The sequence below is a fragment of the Podarcis erhardii genome, assembly GCF_964252035.2.
Source record: "Podarcis erhardii genome assembly, chromosome: Z".
In the NCBI taxonomy this organism is placed as follows: Eukaryota; Metazoa; Chordata; class Lepidosauria; order Squamata; family Lacertidae; genus Podarcis; species Podarcis erhardii.
The window spans coordinates 16,431,832-16,438,068 of record NC_138504.1 but is presented as its reverse complement, the minus strand read 5'-3'; positions in this window follow the sequence as shown (position 1 = coordinate 16,438,068).

Below are 6,237 nucleotides of genomic sequence, written 5' to 3'. Positions count from 1 at the left end.
CCCCCTAACCCGTGGATTTGCCCTAACCCCAGATGTTGCGCCCGGTGCGGCCGGCCCCCCCTGCACCCCCCACGCTACGCCACTGCCCTCGTGGACCCTTCCAAATCTACAGTTCTGTGATTCTTTCTGTGATTCTATGACCTTGGCTCTCATTGGCGCTGACTCCAAATACTGCCAGGCTCCCTGGCTTCTGGCTTCCCCGGTGCCAATGGGCTCCAGGCTTCACTGGATCCAATGCTGAAACTTAAAATTAGTACATAAAACTGCCATAAGATTTTGATAAAGCCGTGATCACTTTCCCAAACCTACAAAGGACAGAAATGTAATGCAACAGTCGAGGACAGGCACTACTTATAAAGCTATTACATGCTCTCCTGACAAAATGGTTTTAGAAAGGAAATGAATTTTAGTTACAGGCACAGGAAATGCAGCCTGTAGGCCTCTCCCTTTTTAAAATCTATGATGACACACTTCTCCCAGATCAGAATATTTAGAGAAATGGCCACTGCAATTATTTTCTTGTTTGCTATAACTCAACTCCAAAAGTATTTCTTCTCAATCGCTGCAAATTTCATCTTGGTTGGCACTTTGGAAAATAACTCTTGAAAGTGATTTGGTTCCCACAGCACTTCGGGCTGTAAAACAGACATTTTAAAGGGAGGGGGAACAATTTCTGCCAAGGGCATTTCATGTTCTGTTCCTACGGAAGGGTACACAGAATGGAGGCTTGGAGGGCATCATCACATCTTCTGGAAACTGTGGAACATTGCCAAGTGAAGACTTGCCAACTTTTTTTCTGGCAGGGGCTCCTATGCTTTTAAAAATCTGCATGACAACCCCCAAAAAAACAACAGTTGAGCTTTTGCCATCATTGCATCAACATGTCAGGAAAAGCATCCCCTGACAAATTTTGGTCTGGTATGCTAATCTGTTGCAAAAATGCAGGGGTAGGCCATCTGAGCCATGGGGCCACATAAGGCGCACCATGCTGCTCTGTTTAGCCCTCAGGAGCCACACAGCCCCCCAAGCCATACCCCTCACCAACCCTGCTTCACACCTTCCTCAAGTGTTGTTGTCTAGCTGGGATATGTTCTGGAACTTTGATAATACTCCTTGCTTGCCTAGATGAAAGATAAAGTGAGGGTTGCATCAAACTGAAGCCTGTGAACTAGGCTACACATTGTCAGAATCTTCTAAGCTGCTACAGGCACTGAGATCCTCTTTCCAGCCCTCACAGTAGCTTCAGCACAGCTGCCCAATCACTTCCTCATACTCTGGTAGTGTTCAGCATCTTCTGGAGTTCAGCATTTGCGAAGAAGCCAGGTTCTACTGGACAGTCGGCTGAAAGGCCGTCTCAAATGATGGATTTGAGAACCAATTTTGTTCATAACCAATAGCTGCTACAATCACCCGGCAGCTTCTGACTATTGGGAGCTTGTTTGCAGGCTCTTCTGTGAACTGATCCAACAACCGATGTGCGCCTTGGCCAGGTTTCTTGGTCTAATTGAAGGGTTACATTGTGCAGAGAATTCCCATTCTCAGGGATTCTTAGCTCAAAGTGCCAACTTAACCCCTGGTCTCAGTTTTTCAGCTATTCGTGGAACAGGAACTAAAGAGGAACATCCTTAATACAGTGACAGGTAGCATATTTTGACAGGTAGCATATCATATGGCTGAGAAAGGTGGGCACAAAGTAAAGGACCAGGATTAAAAAAGAAAGAAAGGATTAACTTCAAATCTTCATGAAATCAAAAGGGCAAAGTAAAAAAAAGCAGAGCATCTTTAATAACCAAGTGGGGCCTGCAACAAAATAGTAGAATGTTACTGCTCAGGGTAACAGTCGTTCCACTATATTCCCCCTTCTCCACCACCCTGGTTTTCCATTTCCCCTCTTTCCCAGCATTCTGTAGCCACTGAGCATGCTGAGTCTGGCATTAGACTGCTTTGGGCATCCCTCCCCCTTTAGTGTTCTTAGCTGACTTAATTTTCAAAAGAGCCCTCAATAAAAGTGCCCATCAGAAGAGCAACTTTTCTCCAACCTTACTTTGCCTGAAATATAGTGAAATTAATAGACTCTTTCAGGCTTAAGCTGGTAAAACAGTTGTACGTTGAATGTATGACTCGTTAGGGTTATTCCTTATCATGATTAATGGCAAATCACTATGTGAAATGTGGGTCATTCATCAGCAAAGAAATGTGCCCTTAACACAGGTGCTTAGGGGAACTTGGCGGACTTCGTAGTAACAGAGATTGTAAATTTCTGTGTAATAGAGCTGTGTGTGGAAATTCATTGACTTATATCTACCTCCTGTTTCTCCCCCCCAAGATTCTGACCCACCATCGCTTTGCCTTGCAAGATGGAAATCTAAATCCAGTTTTGGGGAAGGGCCATTGCTGGGCAGTAGAGCACTCCATGTTCAATCCCCAGCATCTCCAGTACTGTGTGCTGCTCAGGTTCGCCAGAAGCGGCTTAGTCATGCTGGCCATATGACCCGGAAGCTGTCTGCGGACAAACGCCGGCTCCCTCAGCCAGTAAAGCGAGATGAGCGCCACAACCCCAGAGTCGTCTGCGACTGGACCTAATGGTTACCACTATAATGACAATATTGAGCCTGATGGATCAATGGTCTGACTTCATATGAGGCAGCTTCCTGTGTTACTGCAGCCTTGCCCAACCTGGTGCCTTCCAAATGTTTTGGACTACAGGCACACACACACACATTTACATATGTGCATTAAATATGTGTATGACCATGCTGAACCCAGAAGTGACCCCAAAATATCACAAAAAAGAGCAGAAAGGGATGGGGCAGAACGGGGTGTTTGCAGTCTTTTTCAATGGTGTTTCAAATACATGTGATTTCACTGATGCACACGGTGCCTCAGAATGTAAGACCCACGTAAATGGGGTGCGTGTGTGCCTTCATAATTCCTATCAGCCCTAGGCAACATAGTCATGCCGGCTAGGGCTGGGGATGTAGTTTGCTGTTGGGTATCAGTTCAGTTGTCCAGTTTGCTGAAGAGGCAGCTAATTAAGGCCCCTTGCAGTTCAAATATTACAGTGGTGTCCCGCAAGACGAACGCCTCGCAAGACGGAAAACCCGCTAGACGAAAGGGTTTTCCATTTTGGAGGCACTTCGCAAAACGAATTTCCCTATGGGCTTGCTTCGCAAGACGAAAATGTCTTGCGAGTTCCTGCGGGATTTTTTCCCTCCCCCCCCTTTTCCTAAGCCCTAAGCCGCTTATCAGCTGATCCGCTAAAAGCCGCTAAAAGCCGCTAAACCGCTAATAGCGCTAATCCGCTAAGCTGTCAATGGGCTTGCTTCGCAAGACGAAAAAACCGCTATACGAAGAGCCTCACAGAACGGATTAATTTCATCTTGCGAGGCACCACTGTATTGTCTTCTGCTACTGCTATTTCGGTCTTGTCCATTGTCAAAAATTATATTATAGTTTTCATTTTTTCCTATTGTCTGATTCTATCTCAGTTGCCTATCAGGGGGGCATCGTGCCTCAGGGTTACTGTCTGTCCAAGGAGATGGTTTCCCCACTCTACTCCACAATTAAATGAGGCTTTGTAAGTTGATTTTTCTCTCTCTCCACTATGTTGTGTTGAAATTGGAAACTGAGCACAATTTAACTTCAGGTCTTCAGTTCTGTGTACTTGACTGAACAGGCAAACTGCTTGATGTAGACCAACCAAAACTTGATAATGTTGGATCCACCACCACAGCAATGAACTTTTTATTGATTATTTTGCTTCCTTCCCCCTACCCCATATCTTAGCCAGTTTTTCAGTGTCCTGGTGAGATCCTTTTTGCCTGAGGCAACAGACTAGTAAAGAACAACATTTATAGTGAAGCAAATGAGTGAGCCATATATCTGTGACACACTGGCAGACATGCTGTATGAATGCCGTATGAAGGACTGCTGGATATTTTTTTAACAAATAAGATAAAAAGGAGTAGACAGGTTAAGTATCAAACAATGAATGTTAATCGCTACCATCATCACCTCAATATCAGATAAGTTAAAAGAAACACACATTTCAGTAATTCAGGTTGGACAGAGAGGCAAAGTAATTAAAATAACAATGAAGATGTTAACAATAGTTGAACAAATCATCATTAACTTTGACCATGTATCAAGAATAATGACATTATGTTAGCTTCTGTTTCTTCTTTTTTTTAAAAAAATAATCCTGTGTGTAGAAAAGCCATAGAAACTCATAGCAAACAAGAATTTGAGAAGCATATTACCAAAAACATTAGTACCAACAATAAGAAATTTCTTAAATATATTAGCAGCAAGAGGTTGTCTAGGGAAGGTGGTTGGACCCTTAGATGACAAGGGAGGCAAAGTTATGCTAAAGGATGATAAGGAGATTACAGAGAAGCTAAATGAATTATTTGCATCTGCCTTCACATTGGAAGATATACGGCAGATCCCAGTGCCTTAATTACCCTTTGCAAGAAGCAAGTCTAAGCAACTAGAGATGAAGTTCTAGGCCTCTCAGACAAAATAAAACTCAAGAAATTGCTTGGTCTTGATGGAATCCACCTGAGAGTTCTCAGAGAACTCAGATATGAAACTGCTGAGCTTCCAACAAAAATATGTAACTTCTCCCTCAGATCAGTCCCCATACCAAAGGACTGGAAAGTAGCCAATGTAACAACCATCTTGACAAAGGAATCAAGGGGAGAAATTGGAAATTACAGGTCAGGTATTTTAACATCTGTCTTGGAGTTCTCTGGGTGAAATAGGTTTCTCCCAGAGGAGGATTTAAAGGAGCACAAGCGGTTTGGTCTCGGGGGCAACACAGGGGGTGCCACAACTATGATGTAGAATAGAAGGCAAGAGGCAGGAGGCACCAAATTTTGAATTTGCACATCAAATTTGAAATTGTTGAAATTTGAGACCCCAGTGTCCACCACTAGTTCTCCTAACAATTCTGAGCACCCTTATTGAAAGTGCATTTCCCTTAAGTCTGTTTAAAGAGGTATAATACTGCTTTAAATGCATGGTGCAGATGGGGCATGAACCATTATCAGAGTTCAAGGGCACAATCTAGACAGGCTAACTCTCAATAAAAGCAGGACTTGTGGTGGTGTAGTCTGGGGGAAAGTGGTATGGCCTGGGGTGAGAGATGGCACGATGGAACACTGGACTTTAGCCTGTGAAGTTTTTCCAGGCATGCAGTGCAGCAAAAGCTTTATCCATTTAATTTCTATGTGCTTCATAGATGAGCAACAGAACCTTAATCTTGGCACAGTAGTGAACAGGCAGTGCTGCTGTTTCAGCAAAGGTGCCACATGTCGATAGTTGGCTGCTCCAGTTAACAGCCAAGTCACTGCATTTTGCACAAGCTGCATCTTCTGGACCAACCTTATAAGAGCAGTCCTGCAAAGAGCACAGTAATCCAGCCATTAGGTTACCAAAGAATGGATCACGATGGACAGGCTACTGGTGTCCAGGGACAGTCATAGCTGCCACACCAGCTGAAACTGGGAAAAGGCACTCCAAGCTACTGTGGCCACCTGGTCTTCCAATAATAGTGACAAATGTAAGTGGACTCCCAGCCTTCTCCACAGCAGGCAAATTGCCAAATTTCCAGGCCTGAGAGCCACCTACCCACAATGCCTATGTTTGCCAGAACTTGGTTTTAAATTATTGGCCCTCATCCATCCCACCACTGCATCCAGGCACTGGTCCAGGACTTGCATGACTGCACCTGATTCAGCTGTAACTGAATAATAGAGATGGGTGTCATCTGCATATTGATGACACCATGCCCAGACTCCATTTATATCTGTTGGTTAGTTTGTTGTAATTCCATGGAATGCTCACAAACATTCTAACTTCTGAAGGGGTAATAGGCTTCTGCCAAACAATACCACTTCTGTGAGGAAAATGGAAATTCATGTTGACCTTAAGAATAAAACCTGTAAAAAGCAGGATGATATGTGTGTTGTTTGTGGAAGTGCCCAGACAAAGAAACTTAGGGAACTAGTGTATCATAGGTCAGGAGCTGCAGAAAGCAGCAAAAGAAGTGGTTTGGGAAAACTAGTTCTTATATCTACAAAACAATTTGGAAAGCTCCACTTCTGCTGTTTCTGCCAGGGGACAGTAATTAGGTCAAAACAGTTCGTATAAAAGTGGAAATGAATATATTTTCTGCAGAAGGAAACATGGTTAGGTACAGCTAAAGAGGACAGGGGAAGAGAAGGTAAGCTTGGT